Source organism: Anser anser (genome assembly GCF_964211835.1).
Source record: "Anser anser genome assembly, chromosome: W".
Taxonomy (NCBI): domain Eukaryota; kingdom Metazoa; phylum Chordata; class Aves; order Anseriformes; family Anatidae; genus Anser; species Anser anser.
In genome coordinates this window covers 13,296,294-13,323,286 of record NC_139731.1, presented here as the reverse complement: position 1 = coordinate 13,323,286, position 26,993 = coordinate 13,296,294, and the positions used below count along the sequence as shown (strand labels likewise).

General features: G+C 53.5%; 1 pseudogene across 1 annotated transcript; it reads right to left on the bottom strand.

The window, feature by feature from the left end:
• Nucleotides 1-262: 262 nt before the first annotated feature.
• Nucleotides 263-26,154, bottom strand: LOC310888640 (ciliary neurotrophic factor receptor subunit alpha-like; annotated as a pseudogene). The gene is made up of 5 exons: nt 26,045-26,154; nt 25,074-25,240; nt 19,819-19,982; nt 1,467-1,647; nt 263-398 (listed from the first exon to the last, which is right to left on the bottom strand). The product of its transcript is annotated as a ciliary neurotrophic factor receptor subunit alpha-like (transcript).
• Between the last annotated feature and the right edge of the window lie 839 nt (nt 26,155-26,993).

Here is a 26,993-nt window from a genome sequence, read left to right as displayed (position 1 = left end):
GTGTGGCACACGCTCGCCCACAGGGCAATGGTGGCACATCCTTTATGCCCCATCGCTGCTGAGCGCGAGGCATCTAAACCCAACCCCTTTGCAGGCTTTGCGGAAAATGTTTGAAAAGCCATTTTGAGATATTCCCACCAGAACGCCTGATTTGGAAAAGCAGTCAAATTCCCAACCATGTCAGAGCCCCTGGGCCCTCCATGACCCCCCCCCCCCCAGCACCCAACCCCATCTCTCATGCTCCCAATTTGGGGCATACTCACTAAATAAAGAGGACACCATAAGCAGCCAAGACCAGTCCAGCTGTCCAACACACTGCCACGGCCTCACTGCCCACCAGTCACAGATTTTAGTGGTGGGGGGTGGCACGAAATAGGAGGTGCTGGCGCTGGTCGTCTCTGTGGGGAGGGAGAACAGGTGGAGAGGGGAGCCGGGGCACCCCAAGATGCATCCCACGGGGACAGGGCACCTTCCTGTCCCCAAATTACCCCTCGCTTGCTGAACTGGGTGGCTGGGACGATGAGACGGGATAGTGTGGTCCATGGGACTTTCACTGCTCTCACACAGGACACAGAAGGTCCCAGTGTGTGCCATGCCCATGCTGGTCCTCCCCTGGCCCCGCACAGGACCTGCAGCCACCCCTGCCAGCATTGTCCCCAGCCCTGTCTCAATGCCATCCAGCAGGGTCTGGACATGGCACACCCCTGGGTCCCCAGTCCTGTGTGTCCTCTTCCGAGCTGCCTTGTGCCCTGCAGCCACCTGCTGTCAATCCAATCCAAACCTTGCTGGGACCCAGCCCCATACTTGGACCAGGGACCCCCACCCTGTGCTCTTGGTGCCATCAGAGGTAGCATTTGCATTTTGCCCACACTCCCCCTCCCCGTGTGCACATCTGGCCAGCTGTGCCTGCACTCCTGGCTGGAAAAGCACCCTGTGTGTGCTCACACACACACACACATGTCCCTGGCACCGAGCGGCTCCCGGCACTTCCCTGCCTGCCCCCAGTGCTTCCCAGCCAGCCTGCAGCTGGTGCCAGCTGGGGGAACCGGCGCAGGGCCTGCTCCCATCCTTTTGGGAAGCTGAGCGCTGATAACATGCATTTGGACACGGTCCCAGCCCTTTCCTAGAAACAGAGGGTTGTTCGTGGCTTTTATTTCTAATTGGCATCGCTCTGAGCCATTGTGCGGGGTCGGAGGTGTGGAGGGGAGGTAGGACTGGAGAAGGAGGGGGGCAGCACTCCAGCGAATAATAATAAATCCCAAGCTTCCCCATTGCGCTTGGAGCATCCCAGTGAGTAGGATGCCAGAGGCAGACAAGCTGAGTCAGCACTTCGTGGGCCACTGTCTGACCTGCTGCTGGGGCCACAGTGGGGGTGAAGGTATGGGCTGAAGGGCTGTGGCACCCCCAGGGCTGGGGGACCCCAAGATGCCCAGGTGCAGGGTGTTTGTGTCAGAGGGGGGTCTTACCTGTGACCTGGGCCTCCGTGGTGAGGTGCTTGGGCTCTTCCATCCAAGGGGTGGCATGGACAGCCACGCTCCAGTCACTCCATGTGCCGATGTCATTGTCTTTGGTGGTCGCCTGGATGATGTACTCCTTGCCCGCATAGGCGTCCGTGATGGTGTGAGACGTCCCATCCAACAGTTCGACCTGTGGGCAGTAGGGTGCGGGGTCAGCTCAGTGCGGGGGGAGCAGCCCAGAGGGGTGGGGGGCAGCCAGAGGAACCCCCCAGCACTGGGAGGTGTAAGGCAATCAGGGGGTTTAGCCCAGCTAGAGGGTGATAAAGAGATCTCATGGCACTTATGTGAGTGAGACTATCAGGCTCTTCCAGCAAAAAGGCAAAACAAGGGTGTTAAGGGCTGGGCTTGAAGCTGGCTGTGCACAAAAGGCAACAGGTGGGGAGTCAGCCCTTTCACCCGCATGCCCCTTGACATCCTCTGAACCAGCCTGGAGGCTTTTCTGGGGTGGTTTTGGCCAGAGGCATGAGCACTGAGCCCAGCACAGGGGTGCAGGGGGAGATGCTCCAGCTGCAGCTAAGCCAAGAGTGCAGCGAGGCTCCGTCCTGCTCCCAGATTTGCAGAGCCAGAGTGGAGCTACGTCCTCTAGAGGTCACCAGAAACTAGTAAATGTGTGGGCAGGCTCTGCTCAGACATGTTGGAACTCTGGGAACCACGCACCCGTGGCAGTGGGACCCACACAGAATTGACAGCAGAGGAAAGCTCAGCACCCACAAGACCTGCTGGGGACGGAGACGGGCTGCTCGGGGCTTCTGGGGTCACTGAAGGGACCACTGTAGGATCACATTGCAGAGGTTGTGCTGTGTACCGCTGTGAACCCTTAAGTGAACACTTTAATACCCTACTGGCTTAGTTTCCCATCCACCCTGCCTGTGTGTGGGGTACGGGGGCATCCAACCCCTGTGTGGCTGTGGGCGCCCCTCTGAGCAGCCTCTTCCTTCCCCCGTGCCTGGCTTATGCAAACTGTCTTCTCTGCCGACACGTGCTGATAATAAACATGTCTGGGGGGATGAGGGGTCTGATGCAGCCCATCTTCTGGGGGGAGGGAGGGCATGGTGCTTGGCCTCCCAACCTGCTGATGGCTTCAAGCCCAAGCATGGTGTCGAGGTCCCAGTGGCTTTGTCCAGCTCCAGGGACAGGGACATGAAGCAGGGCAGGTGCCACAGCATCTTTCGTGCCCAGTGAGCCCCAGCACCCAGCCAGGGCTTGCAGTTGGAGTGCAGTTGGAGGAGCAGATGGGGTGGTTCAGGGCAAGAGTGCCCAGGAGACAGCAGCAAGGTGGGTGATGCTGCCAGGAGCAGACTGCGGCGCAGCATCCCACTGCCCCAGGGATCACCGACAGCTGAGTTTTATTAAGAGCTTGGTTCAACAACATGAGCAAGATGGAGCTGAAAATTTCTGCCTGGTCTTTGATCGCATCCCATACACTAAAGAGAAACAAGCCAGGAGGGCTGCACTGCTGGGGTACCCGGGGCACAGCACAGCCAACCTCCCCATGGGACAAGGATGCCCTGGCACAGTGACTGTGCACACACAGGGAGGTGTGTGACATGGCAGCACCCCGCCAGGGAGGTGTGTGACACACCAACACTGCCTGGCTAGCAACTGGCATGCTCAGTGCCATCACCCTGCTCCTCGCAGGGGTACCACAAAGGCAGGAACCCCCTTTGAGAAATAAGCAGTCCTTTTCCCATCTCGCCTACACAGCATGCTCAACACCCCAGCGCAGATTTAATCCTTCTGGTATACAAACCTCACCCCCCAGCTTTTACAGCCACTTTGGAGATCCCCACCAGGGAGGGGGACACTTTTGCATTTCTCTCTGTGGGTGAAAGCCTTTCTGCCCTCATTCCCTCCTCGAGTGCCACATCCAGCCTGCTGCACACCAGGCTCTGCGCTCCCGGCTGCTCGCACAGCCCAGCCTGGCCAGCTCAGAGCCCCACATCTGCAGCACATCTGCCGGCACGGAGCAAAAGGCCTCCCACTGACCGCAGGGTGCAAAGCTGCTACCAAACCCACAGGGGAGCAGGAAGAAAGGTGTGCATCTGTCCCACTGATGCATTTTTGGGGTTGTATGGGGGGGACGCTGAGCTCTGCCTCTCCTTGCACCCAGGGCTTGGTGCTGGTGCAGTGCAAAGAGGTGGTGCTGGCAGTTATTTGGCGTCCCAGGCAAAGAGCTTGCAGGTTTTAGGGTCCTTCTGCAGGCTTCAGCGCTGGAAGCAGCCACAGCGTTTCGCATTATTCAGCCAGGCTCTGGGGGTTGAGCCACCATGGGTGCCTTTAACACTCCAATCATGATCCTGAGGCCTAAAACAGCCCTAAAACTGCTCCAGCACAGCTGTTGCTACTCCTAGGCTAGGCTCAGAGGTCAGAGCATGCCATGGTGCCTGCTCCCTGTCCCCCCCGTGCCCTGTCCCCCGTCACCCCGCCGCTTGATGTCAGGAAGAGCGGTTGGAGCCATGCCATGGCAGTGCCGGGTGTCACCGCTCATTTGGGATGATGGCGAGATGAAAGGGGCCATGGCTGCAGGCTGCTGAGGGCCACCCCAGTGTGACACTGATCCCAGGGATGGGCGGGAGGCAGCCCACAACGACCCAAGGGGCAGGGTGTGGCCGCAGCCACCTGCACAGGGAAATGCCTGCATGGAGGGTGCTTTGCATGGGGCAGGGGCAGGCAAGCCCCCAGACCCCGATATGGCTCCATGCTGGGTTTTCCCGTGTTTCCAGCATGCTGAAGAGGCAGAGAGCCAGCTCTGGGATCACATGTGCTGCCTCTCATCTCAGAAACAGGGTCAGGCTTGTAGCAGTCCTGTTTAGTGGCTCATGGGTCCCTGGCACTGTCTATTCCCAGCATTGGATGCTCGCTTCCCGGAGTGGGCAGAGCCATCCTGTCCCGTAGGAAAAGGGTTTTAGCCCATTTTACTTACAGGATAAGTGAAAAGGGAAATTCTAGGAGGTCTGGGCATAAGGGAGGATGGGGAAAAGAAAAGGAGGATGCCAGTCCCTCCTGCAAGATGTGGCTGAGCATGCCTCCAAGCTGCACTGGGTGTTGGCCGAGCCCCATATTAACCCCACCCAGCTCCAGCCCTCCTCTGCCCCAAACCCAAGCTGGATCAGGGTGCTCAGCAGGGTCAGGCTCTGGGCACTCACCACTGTGCCCAGCAGACCAGAGGGGACAACCTCTGCAGCTGCTTCTCATGGGGACACACCTTCATGACCCAGGCACCCAGAGATGTAGAGCAGCACAGGAACCAACCTGTGGGTTGTGAATCACCTCCCCTGTCCTTCAGGTTAAATCCATGTGTCACGCATGTCCTGGAGCATGGCCAGGTCATCATGCTAGTGGGGACAGCAGGAGCCTGAAGCTGCACGGTTCAAGCCTGGCTGGGGAAAGCAAGAACCAGGCAGGAGCAGATCATCCCACCGGGCTAGGAAGCAGGGAATGAGCAGGGGGCTTGGGAGGACGTACTGGGGTTATCCAGCTGCCTTGTGGGTTCTCTGGGGCTTTTGTCACCCTCTGAGCTGTCTTGCCTGCTCTCCGACCAGGGTCAGAGCAACCCTGCTGAGGTCCTGCTGGCTGCTGCTCCATTTTCTCCAGCCCGAAGAGCCTCCCAGCTCCCTTCCACTTGGGAGCAATTCCTGCCACCCCCAGGGTGCAGCCAGTCTGTAGCTGAGTGCTTGCAGTTGAACATTGGAGGCATGATGGGGTCAAGGCTGTGCCTTGCCTGTGAGGATGTTCCCTAGGACTCAGGCTGGAGCATCTTGCTCGTGGAATTAGGATGCTGCCCTAAGCTCTTTAGACAGCAGATAAAAAGGGCAGGCATAGACTATGGCATCCATCTCTCCCCATATATAGGATGTCCTGAGCTGTAGCTCAGGGTTTGCAAGTGGCATTTCTGAGCTGGGCAGCTGGGGGATGCATCCAAGAGGGGGCAGCTTTGCTGTGGTGGCTGAGAAGTCCCTGGGTGGTTGAGCACAGAAATGCAGCAGCAGCAGATGGGAAAGCACACGGGGAGCAGGTCCAACTGGACACAGACAGGGAGAGGTGGGGGGGGGAACAGACTGAGGAGGTTGTGGAGGGATGGACGGACACACAGCATCAAAGGGAGAGGGAGAAATTCCTTAATCCGCATCCCTGCCACACAGAGACAAAAGTTGGAGGAAGGCCGTGCATGGTAATTTTTTTTGGACAGGGGGTCTGCATTTTGCAGCCTGCCTTTGTGCACCTGCGAAACGTCACTCCGGCTGGCTGTGAAGCGCTGCCCAGATTAATGAGGGATCAGTAGCCAGTGCAATGCAGAGCTATTAGCATTTGGAAAAAAAAAAAAAGAGAGAGAGAGAGAGAGAGAAAGAAATGAAAAAAAAAAAAAAAGCCCTTGAACACAGTAATTAAGCCGACAGCTTGCTTAGGACAGCATGGGCTGGTGTCCCATCCTGTCCCATGGCCACAGACCCCATGAGCCCATTTGGGAAGATAAAGGCCGGTGCCAAGGACTGGCCAGTGCCACCCACAGCCTGGGCAGCGTGGGTGCTGCAGGACAAGCCCGTGGCCACCATCACATGGATGGGATGGGCCAGGCAGCCAGGGCAGGTGGAGGGGAGGATTCCCTGCACTCCTGGCCAAGCTGGTCTTCCAATCCACATGTGGTGGGGAGGCAGGGGGCTTGGGGACCTCCACAGCATCCCGGAGGACATCCATGTGTGCCATGTCCCAGTCCCCCAGTCCCAGTTGTGCTCATCGGTGACAAAGATGTAGGAGAGATGCTGCAGGTCCCCATCCCTGGGACAGCAGCTCCTGGGCTCCCTCAGCCCAGATGGCCTTTGAAAGGAGGCAGGGAGGGAGAACCTCAACCCTCCCTGCCCTGGCAGCTGTGCTGGGGGCTGGGGTGTGTTGGAAAGCAGTGGAGGGGGTGATGGGGGGGGGGATCTGATGCCTCTCTCTGCATCCCACATGAAAATGTGTTTGCAGCTCTGCTTTCCATTCCTTAACACCTCCGGCTCCCCAGTGCTGTTCCCAGCACAGGAAGGGGGCAACCCACTGCAGGAAGGGTGGCCCTGCCACCCCCCTGGGTGACGAGGATGCTGGCAGCCCTTGGTCCCACAGTGGGATTCAGCACTGACCTGTGAGGCTGGGACTGAGCAAACCCAAAAACAGACTTTGAGCTCCTGCTGGATGATCCCCCAGGTGCCCTCCCAGCAGCATCACCTGCCCCAAGGCTAAGGGGATGTGAAAACTGTCCCCAGAATGGATATACAGCCTAAATATTTCCCTTCCTCCTTGGAAAAAGAAATCCATTGCTCCACATCAAAGGACAATCCCCTTTGCTGCCATCTTCACCCCCGTCCTTTCAGATATGGAGAGGCAGTCTCTGTGCACACCTGCGAGGCTGGCAACCTGAGGTTGTCCCCTTCTGTCATCTGCTGATGCACCACTAATATTCCCAGATTTAGCTGGGATGGGTGGGCTTCAAGTCAGAGGGAAAATCAGAGTTTTGGAGAGGAGAAAATGTGGATACAGTGAGCACCAAACCCTCCGTGTATGCTAGTGCAGAGACCACACACCTACCCCAGGTGTTATATTGATCCTGGGCAAGCCTGGCTTCCCCAGAATAAAAGAAGCCCACTGTCTCTTGTAGGGCTGAAGCTCATCTGCTCACCCAGCCTCCTCCACCACCTGCAAGCAGGGGAATGCAGAAGGAGAAGCCACGATTGACCAGCCAGAGCACAGCTTGGGTCTGCCAAGCATCGTGCCTCCTCGGGGGTCTCCCCAGGTTATCCTGGATAATGGGGGAGCCAGGACCAGGAGGATGAGGCCAGGTGCTGCCATCAAGCTGCGATGAGCTTTGTGGGATTCACTCACGTTATATGGGTAGCTGCTGGTTTAGGTGCCTTCATTCTCTGCAGCCCCGGGGGGACTGGCTCCTGGTGGGCTTTGTCCTGCCCCAAACCAGGGTTAACCCCCTGTTGTGGTTTAACCTGGCTGGCAGCTAAACACCACACAGCCGTTCGCTCACACTCCCCCCTCCCTCTCTGGGATGGGGGAGAGAAACGGGAAAGTGAAGCCTGTGAGTTGAGATAAAGACAGTTTATTAAGACAGGAATATAATAATAACAATAATAATAATAGTGATAATGATAATAGTATTAATAATAATAATGTGTAAGAAAACAAGTGATGCACAATGCAATTGCTCACCACCCGCTGACCGATGCCCAGCCTATCCCCGAGCAGCCGGCCCCCCACCCCGGCCAGCCACTCCTATATATTGTCTAGCATGACGTCAGATGGTATGGAATACCCCTTTGGCCAGTTTGGGTCAGCTGTCCTGGGTCTGTCCCCTCCCAGCTCCTGCTGCACCCCTAGCCTGCTCGCTGGCAAGACAGAGCGAGAAGCCGAAAAGTCCTTGGCCTGGTGTAAACACTGCTCTGCAACAATTAAAACATCAGCATGTTATCAGCGCTCTTCTCATCCTAATCCAAAACATAGCACCCTACCAGCTACTAGGAGGAAAATTAAACCTGTCCTAACTGGAACCAGGACACCCCCAGAGCTGCTACGGTGCTTTTGCCACTCATTACCGGTTAGACTCACTTCAGCCTCCAATACAGTTAACTGCTGGGATCCCCCCGTCACACCATAAATACAGATGGGCTCTGGCCCTTTATAGCTTGATGGCATTAGAGTACATTGTGCACCGGTGTCTACCAAAGCCTTATACTTCTGCGCGTCTGACGTGCCAGGCCATCGAATCCACACAGTCCAATAAACTCGATTGTCCCTTTCCTCCCCCTGGCTGGAGGCAGGGCCCCTCTAGTCCTGGTCAGAATCTTTGTTTCTGTGTTTAAAGGACTGCCTGCTGGAAGTTGGAGCAGCAAACGTTTCAGAGAACCCCTTTTTCCCAATTGTTTTCTTTTGCAATTCACGTACCCGTGCCTCTAGGGTCGCAGTAGATTTTCCATCCCATTTTCTCATGTCCTCTCCATGGTCACGTAGGTAAAACCACAGGGTGGCGTGGTGTGTGTACCCACCATATTGTCTTCCTTGCATAGATGAACGTTTACCCCTAATAGCTGAGACACTGGTTTGTACAGGTGGGGAGGAAAATAATCTCTCTTCAAGTTGGTGGATCTTTTCAGAAAGTTTCTCCAAAGTATTCTCTTCTAGTTGGTGGACACTGGTTCGTTCAGGTGGAGGGGAAGATAAATTCTCTTTAAGTTGGTGGACCTCTTCAGAAAGTTTCTCCAAAGTATTCTCTTTTAGCTGGTGGAACTCTTCAGAGAGTTTCTCCACAGCCGAGACACAGGCCTGTAGGGAAGAGGAGAGGTTTCCTTCGTACTGCCGGAGTGTTTTAGCCACTTCATCCACTGTGGGTTCCTCATCCTCTTTCCAGGCCATTATTGCCAATGAGCTGGAATATGATGATGGTGCACTCCGTACAAACTTCCGCCACGTGAGTCGTGTACAATGGACTTCATCTGGATCTGCGGATATTTGTGCATCGTCTAGGTCCCTATAAATCACCTCCCGTACGGCTAATTCCCTCAGGTACTGAATTCCCTTCTCCATAGTGGTCCACTTGCCTGGTAGACATACAAGTTCTTCCTTGAAGGGATACCTTTCCTTCACAGCTGACAGGAGACGCCTCCAGAGGCTGCGAGATCGTGCTCCATCTCCAATTGCTTTGTCAGTACATGCATCCCTAGCAAGGGATCCCAGCCGCCTGGCTTCCTTGCCCTCTAATTCCACACAATTGGCTCCGGTGTCCCAGCACCGGAGCAGCCAAGTGACAAGCTGCTCACCGATACAGCGACCAAAATCTTTTCGCACATCTCGTAGCTCACGCTGGTATAGGGTTCGGGTAGTTACTGTTGATTTTTCGACATCCTCATCCTCATCTTCATCCTCCTGCACCTTTGATGGCCCAGCCTCGTCTTCTCTATACCTAGACCTAGCAGAAGACTGTCTGCGTTCTAAACGACCTGAGTCTCTATACCATTTTTTCACCTTGTCTACAGGGGCAACTTGCACTGCTACAGCTCATTTCTCTGACCCAGCCACAGGAGTGGGAGCAGCTGCAGGAGCTGGAGCTGCCGCAGGGGCTGGAGTGGCTGCAGGAGCTGGAGCGGCTGCAGGAGCTGGAGCTGGAGCGGCTGCAGGAACTGGAGCGGCTGCAGGAGCTGGAACGGCTGCAGGAGCTGGAGCTGGAGTGGCTGCAGGAGCTGGAGCGGCTGCAGGAGCTGGGGCGGCTGCAGGAGCTGGAACTGGAGCAGCTGCGGGAGCTGGAGCTGGAGCGGCTGCAGGAGCTGTCGCTAGGTTGCTAGTAGCATCAATTGCAGCTCGATAGGCACAAGCCCGACCCCAGCACGCTACAGTGATTTGTGTCACTTTGGAACTGCCAGAGTCATGACACCTTTTTTTCAAGCATTCTGCCAGCTTTTTAGGATTTTGCAGTTGTTCAGGGGTGAATGTCCAAAACACTGGAGGTGACCACTGCTCTAGAAACCTGCCCATATCCTCCCACACTCCCTGCCACTCGCAACTATCCCGCCTCAAGACAGATCTCCGGATGAGATTCCTAAGTAGTTGTTTAACCCTCCACAAAACCTGAAGCGCATTCAGGAGACATAACAACAAGAGCAGGCTGGTCTGAGTATCCCAAGGATATTCAACATCTCGGAGAACCACCGTAACTAGCTCGGGGGATAAGAGGGTGGTGGTGAAGGAGAAAGGGAGAGTGAACAGGTAGGGAAACATGTCTTCCCCTGTCCCCTTCACAGATTGGCTCCCTGACGAAAACAGGCAATAGGTGTAATTGCTAATAGTTTCCGAGATATGGTTTCCAAAGTATAGAGTCGACGTCAGTGCTGAGTACAAATACCAGGTTAGAGTCGTGACCAGATATTTCATCATTTCATAAGCCATTGTTACACTGCACAGTACCATAACAATCTTAAACCAGGGCCCGGAAAGGATAAACAGTGCAACAGGGAGCACATACAGAAAGTAACGCGCTGTAAAACTCAATTTGGAAAACAGGCACAGCAGACCGGAGATTAAGGCAATCAACATCGTGACTAGCAACTCTTAAGCAGGTCCAATACTTATACCAATTTTAGTTTAACACACTCAGGTCAAGTCTGTAGATATCTCAACCCTTCGAGCCCCACGTTGGGCGCCAAAAGGACTGTTGTGGTTTAACCCGGCCGGCAGCTAAACACCACACAGCCGTTCGCTCACCCTCCCCCCTCCCTCTCTGGGATGGGGGAGAGAAACGAGAAAGTGAAGCCTGTGAGTTGAGATAAAGACAGTTTATTAAGACAGGAATATAATAATAACAATAATAATAATAGTGATAATGATAATAGTATTAATAATAATAATGTGTAAGAAAACAAGTGATGCACAATGCAATTGCTCACCACCCGCTGACCGATGCCCAGCCTATCCCCGAGCAGCTGGCCCCCCACCCCGGCCAGCCACCCCTATATATTGTCTAGCATGACGTCAGATGGTATGGAATACCCCTTTGGCCAGTTTGGGTCAGCTGTCCTGGGTCTGTCCCCTCCCAGCTCCTGCTGCACCCCTAGCCTGCTCGCTGGCAGGACAGAGCGAGAAGCCGAAAAGTCCTTGGCCTGGTGTAAACACTGCTCTGCAACAATTAAAACATCAGCATGTTATCAGCGCTCTTCTCATCCTAATCCAAAACATAGCACCCTACCAGCTACTAGGAGGAAAATTAACTCTGTCCTAACTGGAACCAGTACACCCCCAGAGCTGGGTCACAGCAAACAGCCACTGGTACCTGTGAAACAATGTAGCCAGTGGCAAAAAGAGGTTTTGCTTTTCCCCTTTCACAGCCATGTCTGGAGATCAAATAAGTGTGACATTAATTACTCATAAAAGAACCTCTAAATGCCTTCTTTTTCTGCAGCACTGCGGGAATCAGTTTGGCTAACTCCAGACAAAACTTTCTCCTCGGTCTCTGGAATAACTGTAAGGCTGGGAAAAGTGAAGGACCCTCCTTCCCCTCTGCTTCCCCTCTGCCAGCCGGGTAGCTGAAGAGCCCAGCGGGGTCTGAGCCATTGTCCCTGCTGTCACCCCACCGAAAAGGCTGCTGCACCACTGCTTTGTGCCGCTCAGTCCCAGCCATCAGCCTGGGAGGACAAGATATTGCAGGGCTCCTCCGCAGCCTGGCTTGTCTCACACCAGATGAGGCTGAATGGCTCCCTTCTGGCTTAAAATAAAGAGCATCTTTGAAAGCACAGCTGTAATCTCGTTAATAACGGGACTCTTTCTCCAGTTGTGCCTTCCCCTCCTGCCAAGTGACAACTGTCTGAGCTCGCTTTGCTTGCTGCCGCAGGAGGATGGGGTCTGGGATGCTTGGGGCACTTGGCACCACTCTCCAGGCAGTGCAAGATGCATTTACCATGCAAAAGCCTCCTCCTGCTGCTGGGGCTGATGCAGTGGACTGGGGGAATACAGCAGACATGTCTCCTACCCTCATCCTCCTCTGGAGCCTCCTCTAGCCCTACCTATCCCATACTGAGCTGCAAGTGACACGATTTCAGCCTCAACATTTCACTCCTTCCTATTAATCCCCCCTCCTTTTTTTTTTTTTTTTCCTTTTCCTTTTTTAATCACTGACTTTTCAGCTGGGAGGGGAAGGGAGAGAAGTGCTACAGTAAAAGCTACCAGGTGTGAAGCTGTAACAGCGCTGGGTCAGGGTGACCCCCCCTGCCAAGGTTGCCTGGAGAGGAATGGAAGTGCAGGCAAAGCTGCACGGTGGATGCAAATGGGCGCAAAGAAGTGTGCCCAATGCAAAGTGACATTGTTGCCACCCTGGTGGGGACGTGGCTGCAGGTCACACTGATTGCCTTCCCTCCTCTTGCTTGACATGGAATGCATTAGGACATACTTGTGGGTTATGATGCAGGTATGTGTTAGGACATACTTATGGGTTATGTCAGCCTGTGATTCACACATTTGACCAAATATGTTGCTTTGCCTGGGGAGATGTCCCTAAACCTGCCATAGCTGTCACCCTGCAGCAGTCCCTGCACAGACCCCTGCTCGTGGTCCCAGCTCCTGATATCCCAGCATGGTGTGAGGGCCTATGTTTGCTCTTCTATATTTCCAGCCTTTGCAATTGCTCACGTATGTGGCTCTAATGCTTCCAAAACAGAAGAGGAAGGAGAGAACCCAACCACATTATTAGCTTTCAATATCTCATGACCTTTTACTGCAAATCTCAAGATCTGAGGTGCAGCCCACCTCACGGTTCATTAACATTTCATGTTATCAGCACGACCAATGGGTTCAATTAGACTTCACGAGGGCATCTGCAAATTGCTGGCAACTCACCAGAGGAAATCCTCCCTTGGCCTGGCCGCCGGCTCAAGAAGTACCTCTGAGCACCACCAGGTTCCCAGCCCGTGCACTGAGCCCATCAGTGCTCAGCGCATGCCGTCTCTGTAAGAAACGGGAATGAGGAGGTCCTGACCCAGCTCCCAGTGGGAGCAATCTGGTGCACGAGACATCCTGGGCTCCCCAAAGTCCCCTGGAACATCCCTGGACATGCAGCCACCTGCGGGGACGTGCGCACGGCCGGGGAGCTGCCTGCCCTCCTGCAGCCATGCTTGCGGGGAGCCAGCCTGTGAGTGCGGAGATGGCTGCTGTAGTGAGTTAACCGAAGGAGCCTGTAAAACCAGAAATAGGCTATTAGCAACCCATTAGGAAAGGGTATCCAGTTCCAGCCTAGGGAATCCATTAGAGGAACATCTGAGAGCATTAGGAGAGCTTGCCTGGGGCCAGGATGGGGCTATAAAACAAAAGAAACCACGCTAATCTGGCTTGAATTACAAATTTAAAAGCAGGAGAAAAATAAAGGATACCCTAAACATTTAACGTTTTATATTTAGGAGACAGAACGTGAGATTCTGCCACAAGGAGAGAATAAAAAAAAAATCAACTGTTTAGGCTACAAATATCCCATCTCTCTTCTGGCAGGAAAGAAACTGCCAGCCCCTCTTCCAGAAAGGGAAGAGTGTGTTGTCGAAATTGCTCAGCTTTCTGGGCAAGCTCTGTGCCAGTGGTGCAGAGGGGAGTCAGCATCCACCTGATGTGACACCAAGTCTGGTTATGCCACATTTGTGTCCTGAACAGCCAAGAAATGCTGGTGGCTGTAATGGGTAAGATGTATTTGTTCATTGTATAAAGAAATAAAAAAAAGAAAAGGGATAAGATGGTTATAAAATAGATAGTATTTTACACGAGGTTGGGACAGAGCTTCCTGATCATAATAGAACCTTGATATATGATGACAAAGTTGGGGAGGGGGGGGATTTGCTAACTATCTGTAAGGAATTTGGGAATCTGCGAGGGAGATAAGGTTGCACAATGTTGCCTCAATGAAGGGGAGGCTTATTAGGCAGATAACAAGAAGGGGGGGTGTTGGGTAAACATCCTTGAACAGGCACAAAGACTCTGTGAAATACCCCATCGCAAGACATCCTGTCTGCTACTTCACTCCCCCCCACCCAAACATTAGCACAACGCGTGAGCACCAAAGAGAGGAAGCAGCCCCCCCCCCCCCCTTTGGACTGCATAGCCGTAGCTGGTTCAACAAGCCCGGACAAGCTGGAACTCGGATACTATAAAACAGCACCCCCGGAGAAGGAAAATTGTGCGCCGCTGCGGAGTCGGAACTCCCCGGCCGCCCAGCGCTGTTTTGCTTCTGCTTGCTTACTTAATTAATTAATAAATTCTGTGATTAATAACATTTATTAACAGACCGACTTCGTATGCGAGTCTGTTCATAACAGTGGCCAGGTTTGGCGGAGCTGCTGCGAGGTAGCACAATGGTTCTGGTGTGAGGATTATCCCACACAAATGGACGCTCATCATCTCTCTGTGCTAATAAATCCCAGAGCGCACGCTAATAACTCCCAGAACAAACTCCAACACGAGAGCTGCTAAGCGATCTGAGCGGAAATGCGCTGCTGAGTCAGGGAAAGGGAGGGCCAACAGGATGCTGAGGTTCAAATGCATCTTTGCAAGCACTCTGCCATGCCAGAGAGGGGACAAGGGTCCCTACCATGTCCCTTGCTCTGCACATCCTGGGTTGGACGCCCAAGCATCACCGGGCTGCCCCTGGGGGGGTCTGTGGGTGTGTGCTGATGGCTAGCTTGCCCAGCAGCGCTCTCAATAAGATCCACCGCTCCCACCACGGATGGCTTCATCTTCTGGTGCCAAGGCCTGTGTCCTGGTTTCAGTTAGAACAGAGTTAATTTTTCTCCTAGTAGCTGGTAGGGTGCTATGTTTTGGATTAGGATGAGAAGAGCGCTGATAACATGCTGATGTTTTAATTCTGGCAGAGCAGTGTTTACACCAAGCCAAGGACTTTTCAGCTTCTCGCTCTGCTGGGGATCCCAGCAGTTAACTGTATTGGAGGCTGAAGTGAGTCTAACCGGTAATGAGTGGCAAAAGCACCGTATTGTGACCGGCCCGGATGCTCCGTGCATCCTTGGCATAGATCTTAGAAGAGGATATTTCAAGGACCCAAAAGGGTTCCGCTGGGCTTTTGGCATAGCTGCCTTAGAGACAGAGGACATTACACAGTTGTCTACCTTGCCTGGTCTCTCAGAGGACCCTTCTGTTGTGGGGTTGCTGAGGGTTGAAGAACAGCAAGTGCCGATCGCTACCACAACTGTGCACCGGCGGCAATATCGCACCAACCGAGACTCCCTGATTCCCATCCATAAGCTAATTCGTCAACTGGAGAGCCAAGGAGTGATCAGCAAGACTCATTCACCTTTTAATAGTCCCATATGGCCAGTGCGAAAGTCTAATGGTGAGTGGAGACTAACAGTGGACTATCGTGGCCTGTACGAAGTCACGCCACCGCTGAGTGCTGCAGTGCCGGACATGCTAGAACTCCAGTATGAACTGGAATCAAAGGCAGCCAAGTGGTATGCCACAATTGATATCGCTAATGCATTTTTCTCCATCCCTCTAGCAGCACAGTGCAGGCCACAGTTTGCTTTCACTTGGAGGGGTATATTCCAATATACTTGGAATCGGCTGCCCCAGGGGTGGAAACACAGCCCTAGCATTTGCCATGGACTGATCCAGTCTGCGCTGGAGCAGGGGGAAGCTCCTGAACACCTGCAGTACATCGATGACATCATTGTGTGGGGTGACACAGCAGAGGAAGTTTTTGAGAAAGGGAAGAAAATAGTCCAAATCCTTCTGAAGGCCGGTTTTCCCATAAAACAAAGTCAAAGGACCTGCACGAGAGATCCAGTTTTTAGGAATAAAATGGCAAGATGGACGTCGTCAAATCCCAATGGATGTGATCAACAAAATAACAGCTATGTCTCCACCAACTAGCAAAAAAGAAACACAAACTTTCCTAGGTGTCGTGGGGTTTTGGAGAATGCATATTCCAAATTACAGTCTGATTGTAAACCCGCTCTACCAAGTAACCCGTAAGAAGAATGCTTTTGAATGGGGCCCTGAGCAACGACAAGCCTTTGAACAAATTAAGCAGGAAATAGTTCATGCAGTAGCCCTCGGGCCAGTCCGAACAGGACCAGATGTAAAGAATGTGCTCTACACCGCAGCCGGGGAGAACGGCCCCACCTGGAGCCTCTGGCAGAAAGAACCTGGGGAAACTCGAGGTCGACCCCTGGGGTTTTGGAGTCGGGGATACAGAGGATCTGAAGCCCGCTATACTCCAACCGAAAAGGAGATATTGGCAGCATATAAAGGAGTTCAATCTGCTTTCGGAAGTGGTCGGTACTGAAGCGCAGCTCCTCCTGGCACCCCGACTGCCGGTACTAGGCTGGATGTTCAAAGGAAGGGTCCCCTCTACACATCATGCAACTGATGCTACATGGAGTAAGTGGGTTGCACTGATTACTCAGCGGGCTCGAATAGGAAACCCCAGTCGCCCAGGAATCTTGGAAGTGATTATGGACTGGCCTGAAGGCAAATATTTTGGGATATCATCAGAGGAGGAGGTGGTCCGTGCTGAAGAAGCCCCACTGTACAACAAGCTACCGGAAAATGAGAAGCAATATGCCTTGTTCACTGACGGGTCCTGTCGTATTGTGGGAAAGCATCGGAGATGGAAAGCTGCTGTATGGAGTCCTACACGACGAGTTGCAGAAGCTGCTGAGGGAGAAGGTGAATGGAGTCAGTTTGCAGAAGTGAAAGCCATCCAGCTGGCTTTAGATATTGCTGAACGAGAAAAGTGGCCAGTTCTCTGTCTCTATACTGATTCATGGATGGTAGCAAATGCCCTGTGAGGGTGGTTACAGCAATGGAAGCAGAACAACTGGCAGCACAGGGGCAAACCCATCTGGGCTGCGGCATTGTGGCAAGATATTGCTGCCCGGGTAGAGAACCTGGTTGTAAAGGTACGCCATGTAGATGCTCATGTGCCCAAGAATCGGGCTACTGAAGAACATCAAAACAACCAGCAGGTGGATCAGGCTGCTAAGATTGAAGTGGCTCAGGTGGACCTGGACTGGCAACATAAAGGTGAATTATTTATAGCCCGATGGGCCCATGACACCTCAGGCCATCAAGGTAGAGATGCAACATACAGATGGGCTCGTGATCGAGGGGTGGACCTGACCATGGACACTATAGCACAGGTTATTCATGATTGTGAAACGTGCTTCAATCAAGCAAGCCAACCGGTCAAGGCCTCTTTGGTATGGAGGACGATGGCTGAAATATAAATATGGAGAGGCCTGGCAGATTGATTACATCACACTCCCTCAAACCCGCAACGGCAAGCACCACGTACTTACAATGGTGGAAGCAACCACCGGATGGCTGGAAACATATCCTGTGCCCCATGCCACCGCCCGGAACACTATCCTGGGCCTTGAAAAGCAAGTCCTATGGCGACATGGCACCCCAGAGAGAATTGAGTCAGACAACGGGACTCATTTCCGAAACAACCTTATAGACACTTGGTGATGTTTTAATTGTTGCAGAGCAGTGTTTACACCAGGCCAAGGACTTTTCGGCTTCTCGCTCTGTCCTGCCAGCGAGCAGGCTAGGGGTGCAGCAGGAGCTGGGAGGGGACAGACCCAGGACAGCTGACCCAAACTGGCCAAAGGGGTATTCCATACCATCTGACGTCATGCTAGACAATATATAGGGGTGGCTGGCCGGGGTGGGGGGGCCGGCTTCTCGGGGATAGGCTGGGCATCGGTCAGCGGGTGGTGAGCAATTGCATTGTGCATCACTTGTTTCATACACATTATTATTATTAATACTATTATTATTATTATTATTATTGTTATTATTATTTTCCTGTCTTAATAAACTGCCTTTATCTCAACTCACAGGCTTCACTTTCTCGTTTCTCTCCCCCATCCCAGAGAGGGAGGGGGGATGGTGAGCCAACGGCTGTGTGGTGTTTAGCTGCCAGCCGGGTTAAACCACAACAGCCTGGCATTATTAAAATCCTAAAAGGAAGAGCCTGGGAGAAAGCAGACGCTGATTGCATCAGGCCCTACAGTATTCGACAGCTCAACATCCATCTGATCCTATTAGTGCTCATTCGGTCCTCTCTGCCGAGGTGCTGTGCATAAATCAGTCCCTGCACAGATAATGGGAGATGGAGGGGAGGAAGGAGAGTTGCTGCTTCTGCCAAGAAACACCACGTGTGAGCATGGATGCCTGTGGCTCTGGCCAGTCCCTGGTGCTCCTTGTAGCTGTTCTCCCACAGGGATGTGGGACATCCCCATGTGGCACCCAGCCTGCCAGGAGAATTAAAACTGTGCCGTGCAAACATGGGTCCTGCTGCATCCTATCTCAAGGCACCCGTCCCTCCAAGGAGAGACCCACCACCATCTCAGGACACGCTGGGTGGCTGAGCCAGGCTTGATCCCACCAAGCCATGCCCTTCCCTCTCCTGGGCTGGATTTTGGGGAACAGAGGTACCCTCAAGGTGCCAGTGAGCAATAGGTTTAGAAAAGCGGAGCTCAGCACGGCTTGACTGTGCTCACAGCATGCCAGCGCCATGGGGGTCACTTCTGGGGGCAAATCCCTGCATTTGCAGAGTGCCTATGTGGGCTAAGCAGGGCTGTGGCTGCTCGCATCAAGGGGGCCCAGGGCTCTGGCTGCTGCAGCGCTGCCATCCACGGTGTGGATTTCCCCCCAGTGGAAATACTATCCCAAGCAAGTGAATATCCAAACTCCCCCATCGCTGCCTTACCCCAGCGGAGTGCTTGGCGGCTGCTCTCTCCCTCTCCATGAGAAGAGAAAGGCAAGGAGAGACAAGTGGGAGAAACCTCTCCCAGCCCCTGTCTGGTTTTCAAAGCTGTCAGCAAAACGCTTCAATCTGAAACAAGACCCGTGTCACTGCCTTATCAAAGAAAAACAACAGAAAGAGAAAAAGCCGCTGGGATGACAGTGTCTTACAGAGACACAAGCATGGCACAAAGCCTCTCATCCCCTTTTCAAGCTATTTTTCTCCCTAAGAAGAGCTGCCTGGCAGAAAATCCCACTTGGCTCCACAGCACAGGTGAGCTCCCCAGGGACCAGGTGTTGACTCCTATTTGTCTTTTTGGGGGGGCAAAATGGCTCATCAAGCAAAACACCACTACGCTTGCCTAACTGGCTTTCCTCTGGCCCAACTCAGCAAAGAGAAAGAGGGGATGTCGGATGAGACATGCCAGTGCGGCAGCACCTCTCATCCAGCGGCAGATTGCTTTCCTTCACAAGTGGAGCATGCAAGCAGCGCACAGGGAAAAAAAAAAAAAAAGCCTGTTCGTTATCTTCCTGCAGCTAACAAATGAAATCCGTCCTCTGGGCTGCCAAGGATTTCACTGACTTTTTTTTTTTTTTTAAAGAAACAAGAAATAAAAGTAAGAGGGATGATAATATCACAGCAACCGCTCCGTTACCAACTGTGCTCTGAGTTACAGTGAGCGGTATTTTATCTTCAGTTCAAAATCTAAATGTGGCAGAGGCACATTTAAATGCAGTGACATTTATACTTTGAATGCCTTTTACATCTCATTGGCAAGTTTTATATAGAACATATGTATGGAAAATAAATACAGGCCACGGATTAAAATAAGGAGAGGGGAGAGCCTGCAGAGCACATTTGTAGTCAGAATGTGACTTGAAAGAAAGAGGAAGAGAGAAGGGAGGAGGGAAAAAGGGAATAAAAGGGGTTGTGTTGCTTGAGCAGTAAATAGACGTGTTTCAGTCCCTGACCACTCATTGCCAGCACATCCCCACGTTGCCACCGCGCTGCCTCCTGTTCATCATCACTTACGTGCTGCCACTGGTCCAGGATGAGGGGCCGATACCACAGGAAGAACTTGAGTGAGAAGGACTCGGGGTCGGGCCAGGATGAGGGGTTTTGCCATGCCACCTCCAGCCGCTGGGGGTTATTGGGCACGAGCTAGGCCACCACGCTTTCTGGAGGGTCTGGCTTTACTGGAAGAGAAGAGTCCGGCTGTTAAAGCCCAGGTGAAACAGAAAAACACCTTTTTGTGTCCACAGGTCAGGTCAGAGCCATGTCTGGGGCTGCCTCCCCACGTGTCTTCCCCCGTCCGTGGGACTCCTGCCCAGGCTTGTGTGAGGCACAGCAGTGCCAGCCCCTCCAGGAGCACAAAGCTGGAGCCGCTCCTGCCACGTCCCTCCAGCACGGTGGAGATGTGGGAGCTGGAACACAGGGCCCCGCATCACCTCTTGCACCTCGTCCAGTGCTTGACCTTGAAGGAGTCCTTCATCCTCCGCAGCATCCCAGGTCCCTGCTCCACACACAGGGACAAGCACTCCACTTTCCCCCGGCTTTTGTCTGCCCAGTCCATTTAGAGAGCAAATTGCGAGGCAGGGGCTGTCTGGCTGTACGTCAGCGAGCATAATAGAGCCCTGTCTTCAGTGTGGGCCTGCAGGCAGTAATGCAATATAAGCAATAATAGTAATAATAATAATGGATGATGGGCATTAGGCTGAGCATTGGTTAAGCGGCCACAAAAGTAGATGTAACATTATCCCACAGAGCTGACGGAGCATCTCCAAACATTCCTGAGAAGGAGACACGGGATTTGGCCAGGACACAGCTCACAGCTTGTCCTGCTTCACTTTCAGGATGAGAAAGGGCCCAGTGGTTATCTCTGGTTTTTGCTATCAGGTCAAGCTTTTCCTAAAGGCTCTGCAGGCTCACACAGGACCACAAGTGTTTATTGAAGGAGGTGCTACCTGAGCCTGACCCCTCACCCACCACGCACCCGTCCTTCCACCCAGCACTGAAATGGATCCCCTGCGGCCGTTAAATATCCCCTGGCATTTTCTCCGAGAAGAACGATATTAAACTCCATGTCTTAGCCAAATGTCAGTCTAGGTAATTTAATTCTGCCTCCCTAAGTAGTATGAATTGAACTGACCTTCTGCCTAGGCAACTGTATACCTGTGTTCAGGGACTGAATTCCTCACAGAGATGGGCACATTCGTCCTCACGCAGCCCCTCTGCAATGCTCTGTCTTAATCGCCCCAGAGTGACAGCGGGGATGATCGAGCAACTTTCCCAAGGTGACACAAGGGACAGGGATAGCATATGTGGCAAGGCACCCATGCCTGCATGGCCACCTTCCTCCTGTCCCGAGCACTGTCCCCTTTTTCTAAACAGACGCGTCCCAGCAGGCTGGCATGGGGTAAGGCAGGAAACTCCATTATTAACCCTTTGGCTCATTTACAAAGCCTCCCAGCTCCTCTGGGGTGCAATTCCCCCTCGCTGGGGTTAGCACCCAGCAAGCCCTTGTGCCCTCCCTTGCTCAGCTCTCAGGGCAGCTGCAGCCTTGCCTGCTCTCACCATCTCACCAGCCCAGAATGATCAATGCTACCAGTATGCTACATTTTTAATGATGTGCATCTTCTCTTGCTAATTTGCCCCAGGCTCCCATTAGAAGGCAGGTGCTGTTACGGAGGCGGGATGCTGGCCTTGTGGTGATTGTCCCTGCTTTGCTGTGGGATGCTCATGCCAGCTGTGTGGAAGGGGGGGGGATACATCCTTGAGGGCCATTAATGTTCCCATACTGCCCCAGCCACGCTGCCTGACACCTTCTTCTGCCTCCAAGCCTGCTCCTCTCCTGCTCCTCCAGCCCCTCTCCCACCTCCTCCTGTCTTAGGACCGGAGCCCTGATGCCTGCAGGGCTTTGCACAGCCTTGCCCTCCCCACACTCACCTTTATTAATATCGATACCTTTGCAGAAAACATAATTATGAAAAAAATTTCCAGCAGTGAGCCAGGGAAGAAGGCAGCCCGGATGTCCTAGAGATGAAAGATGGGGGCCAGAGGGCTGGAAACCCTCTTCCAGCCATCACTGGAAATGGAAACACAGAGCAGCCCCTCGCAGCTGGCTGCTAATAACAGGCACCACGCGACCACCAGCAAGGCATCGGCTCGGAATATCAGAAGAAAGCACCAGTCATTTTCCACTCAATTAGAGTCATCTTCCAAGCAGCTGGGAAAGGGATTTTCTGCTGGGGACTCGGGGGGGGGGGGGGGGGGAGAGAAGCAAAACCAAAGGAGGTCACTTCTTCCCAAGGCTCTTTTTGTGACTGGTCAGTGGGTGGTCCCAGCAGGGAGCGGCCATGGCTCTGCGCTCACCCTGGCTCCAAGCTGGGCACAAGAGCAGGATTTGTGCCTGGCCTCGAATGCCTGTGTCCTTTGGCATCAGTGAGCCAGTGCAACGGTTTTGTCCTGAGACATTTTTTTTTTCTGCTCCTCCATGTAGCAGAGCAAAGCCCAGCATAACTTTAAAGATGAGAGCTCAGCCTGGGTGATGCCGGTGGCATCTGCTGGGTGCCACCAGCTGTGCTGGGACACATGCTCACCCCTGCAGTGCCGCATTTGCAGCTATAGAGAGGAGATCCCAACGAGGTGCAGACATGCTTGTGCAAGGAGAGCAGGCAGGCTGAGGCTCTCCTCCCACCCAAAGTCACCCAAGCAGAATTGCCTGGCAAAATGTACTAATGCAGAGCACTTGTTTTTAATTGGAAACAACACCAGGAAGGCACAAGGAGAAGCTCGGTGATGGGTATGTGGCTGTTGCTTTGTGGTGGCTGAGTTCATCCTGAAACGACTCTGCTAAGCCTGTCAGCTGCCTGCTTAAATGCTCAGTCACCATTGCCTCTGTGCTTCTTATGTACAGCAGCCATAAAATAACCCAAGGAGGAGAATTTCATAGCTGTGCAGAATGTGGAGATTTTAAGGCATTAAGACAGTGAAGCTCTGCGCTGTCCCGTCACCCCTTCCCTAAGTGCCTTTGAGCATCTGCCATGGGGTGCTGGGGGTCTCACCCCCCTGCAACCGCTGGGACACATCTGGCTCCCCTGCATCCCTCCTGGCTCTCTGGGAAGAGGCAGTGATATCGCGCCCATGCTAGCAGCCGGCCTCGCTCACTGCTCCTCTGACCAGGCTGGGTTCAAGCTCCTGGGCTGAATCCGGCTTGTGCCGGTGCTAGGACAGGTGGGCTCGCAGCCGGGCGTGCTTCCCAGGGGGGACTGCCCTTGTGTGCTGGAGTGGAGATGGGCAGATTCCTCCTCCTGAGGTGGTGCTGGCTGTTTTGTTCAGGAGTGGCACCAGATGTTCGCAAAGCCAGGCAGGACATGGGTGGGATGCAGATGTTACAGGAGGATGCCCTGAACTCCTGCAGGAGGGAATGCAAGGAACTTGGAAAATGCAGCTTAATTGCTGCCCTGGGCCTGCAGGCTGGAGGTTACCTTTGTTTAAGGAGTTTATCTTCCACGAAGACAACAATTTCCATTTAAGGACACCCAAATGGCTGGAACTCCACTGCTTCCCTGCTAAGCTCCTTGTCTTGTTATAAATATTCGCAGTGCATCAAAGAATCAACTTTGGTCATGGACCACAGCTGTGGGGACACAAAAGGACAGTCCCTGCTCCAAAATAATTTCCCCACTCTGTTCAGAGCTGGCACCTTGATTTTTGTTTGATGTTTTCCAGGATTTGGGGTAGAAAGGAAAAATCTGTGACATTGGCGGAGTTCCTCTTACTGCACTCTAGCACTTCCAGCTGCTCAGGACTGGCACATGCAGTACATCCAAGGCATTGACTGCAGCAGGCTGCACTTCAGGGATTCATTTCTTTGTTTCTTTGGTCCAGTAGTTGCCACGTGTAACCAGCAAATTGTTTTTCAACTTCTTCCTGAACTCCTCTCTCCCATTTTTCCTATTCTTTGAGAATGGACAATCTTGTCACCGTACTGGCTGTGATCTGCCTTTGGATGGTGGCAAAATCCCTGTGCCCAGCTCCCTGCTTTGCCGCTTTTCTCAATGAATTGCTTGCTTCACGACCATCGCTCCACGACCATTCGCACTGAATTGCTTGCTCAGCAGCCACGAGAGACCTGGACCACAGGGGATAGGACCAGGCTGAACACCAGGCCACCAATGGGACCATGTGCATCCTGCCCTGCTCCCCCAGCATGCTTAGGTGCCAGCAATCCCACATGCTGGGGATCCTACACAAAGCATCCTCCAGTACCCTTTGGCAGGAGCCAGGTCCATCCGGCTCCGAAAGAGACCCACCTCTGGCCAGAGCTGAGCCATGAAAGATGCCTCTGGGAGAGCAGATTTAAGAAAAGGAAAAAACGTGCATGACAGCAGCTGGGAGAGAGGAGTGAGAGCCAGCCCTGCAGTCCCCCAGGTCAGTGCAGCAGGAGGGCAGGATGTGCTCCAGGCATGCAGCAGCAGTTCCCCTGCGGCCTGTGGAGAGGTCCCTGGTGGAGCAGGCTGTCCCCCTGCAGCCCATGGGTCCCCCATGGAGCAGATCTCCACGCTGCAGCCCATGGAGGAGCCCCCGGTGGAGCAGGTGGATGTGGCCTGGAGAAGGCTGTGGCCCATGGAAAGCCCCCGCAGGAGCAGGCCCCGGGCCGGAGCTGCAGCCCGTGGAGAGGAGCCCACACAGCAGCTCAGTTCGGGAAGGACTGCATCCCATGGGAGGGACCCCACGTGGAGCAGGGGCAGAGAGTGACCGTGAAGGAGCGGTGGAGATGAAGCGTCAGGGACTGACCACAACCCCCATTCCCTGTTCCCCTGCACCACTTGGGGAGAGGACATAGAAGAGGGCGGATATGGGGGGAAGGCTTTTTTAGTTTGTTTTTAGTTTCTCACTGCTCTAGCTTGTTAGCAATAGGCAATAAATTACATTAATCTCCCTATGCTGAGTCTGTTTTGCCCATCACGATAATTGTTGAGCGATCTCCCTGTCCTTATCTCAACCCTTGAGCCCTTTTCATCTTATTTTTTCCCCCTCCTCCTTTGAGGGGAAGTGAGAGAGTGGTTGTGACAGAGTTTGGCTGCTCAACAGGGTGAAACCACCACAGGGGGGGGGCACCAGGAGGATGCCAGCATGGCTCCATCTCACGCACAGGCAGGCAGAGGCTTCACCTGGAAAGTCTGGCCCTTCCCTGGCCCATCTCTCCGGCAGGAGATGCTGTGCACAGAGCAAGCCAACCCCAACACTGGCTCGGAGAGGCCAAGTTCTGCCGCGGAAGTTACCTATGGCAAACTTGTCAAAGGTGAGAGTGGTGGAGTTTTTGCCCAGAGCATTCGTGACTGTCAGAGTCACCTTGTACTTCACCGTCGAGAAGAGCTGGAGGTATCTGATGTGACACCTGTTTTTGGGAAAGATGTCCTTCTCGCAGACCATCTCTCTCGTGCCGTGTCTAGAAAGCAGGGATGAGAAGAGCTGTTACCTACAGACCAATGCTTGGGATGGGGATGCACAAACACAGCTGGAGAGGAGGAGGCAGGAGCAGCAGAGCAGTGTCCCTGCTCTGTCCGAGGTCCCCATGTGCCATCTGCCCCACAGCCAAAGGGCTGCCTTCCTCCTGGAAGATATGTTATCCTGGCTGAAAGTCTGCAGAGACCAGGATGAATGTCCTCATGCTGGCCCCAAGCAGTGCCTGCTGCTGCTCTTCCCCCACCCCACTGCAAGGATGAGACCCCGCAGGGGCTGGTTCTGCCTCTCCTGTGGGAGGATCAGGCTCTCCTTTCTGCTGGAGAAACAAGCCCCAAAAGCTAAGGCATGGCATTATAAGGGTTGTTCCAGGTTGGGGGATGATGCCATGCCATGGCCAAAACTGGCTGAGGGGCACCGCTGCTGCCTGGCCACTGCTGGCACGCTGCAGAAGGGAGCGTGGCTGTGCCAAACTTGCCAAAAAACACCAGGCACAACTTACAGCATGAACAAGTGGTGGAGATAAGATGGACTTTGGGGCACAGAAAGGGGATATGGGAGCTGGTGGCTTTGGCAACCTCCTCTGGGTGAATAGGAATTTCTTGAGGCAAAGCCCCAGTGCCAAGCAGTGAATTTGGATGTCCCTGCAACATCCTTCCCCAGGACCATTTTTTGGACACCGATCCCATATGTTCAGCACAGGTGAGACCCATGGCACCATTTGGGACCTGCTCCAGACTGCGGGGGACAAGTGCTTCCCCTGCTGCACCCTTCCCTCCCGGGCACTTACATGATGGAGATGTTGAAGGAGTTGGGGATGTAGGTGGGGCTGGGCAGGTGCCAGCTGCAGTAGAAACCCTTCGGGTAGTTGTTGGACCGGCACATCAGCACTGGCTCTTTTGGTGGAGCTGCAGAGGAAAGAGAAAGAAGAATTATTCATCAAGGTGGGCTTATCACCAGATCCTAAATAAGGGGATGTCCCTTCTCTCCCAGCTGGAGGGGGGACGTGCTTTTCAAGGAGAGCCCTGGCTGTGTTCATCAGCTTGAAGCATGTCCCATGTGTGCTGCTGAGGTCCACCATGAGACTTTGCCTTGGATTGTGCAGAGCTGCTCACCTCCTCCCCCAGCAGGTCACCTGCTCTGATAAGGGGTGGCAGAGGAGGTTGGCAGGTACAGGGAGAAATTATCTTCAAGACTGATACAGAGACATTTCTGATGGGGAGGAGGTGCTGCTCTCTTGACCCCATTAAGCTGCAGTGCTCATGGCTCTCTCTGCCAGGTCCCTGGGGAGCAATAAACTTCTTGTTGAGGGATGATTCTCACAAAGATCTGAGGTCCATAAAAGGATGGAGAAGGACCACATATGGCAAGACGCAGTGGAACAGTCTGAAGCCAGCGGGAAAAATCTGTCTCTGCAGGAGGACTGGCTGTGTTAAAGCTCAGCAGCAGCAGAGTATCCCATGCCCATCACAGGGATGGAGGCTGGGTCCTGCATCCCAGGAGTGACGGAGGCAGCCAGAAACGGGACGAGCATGCAGCAGGGAGCAGATACCTCTGGCCTCGTCAGATGGTCCTAGACGTTAGAGGCAGAAGGTTTTAAACCCAACCAAGTGCTCACGCTGCACTCGGCTTTCCCAGACATACAAACACGCTGTGATCTTCACAGGAGCATAGCCAGAGCTGCAGGAAGTCTCTGAAATGCTGAGGGCTGGTGCCCGCAGGAGGAAACCTTTTAGCTG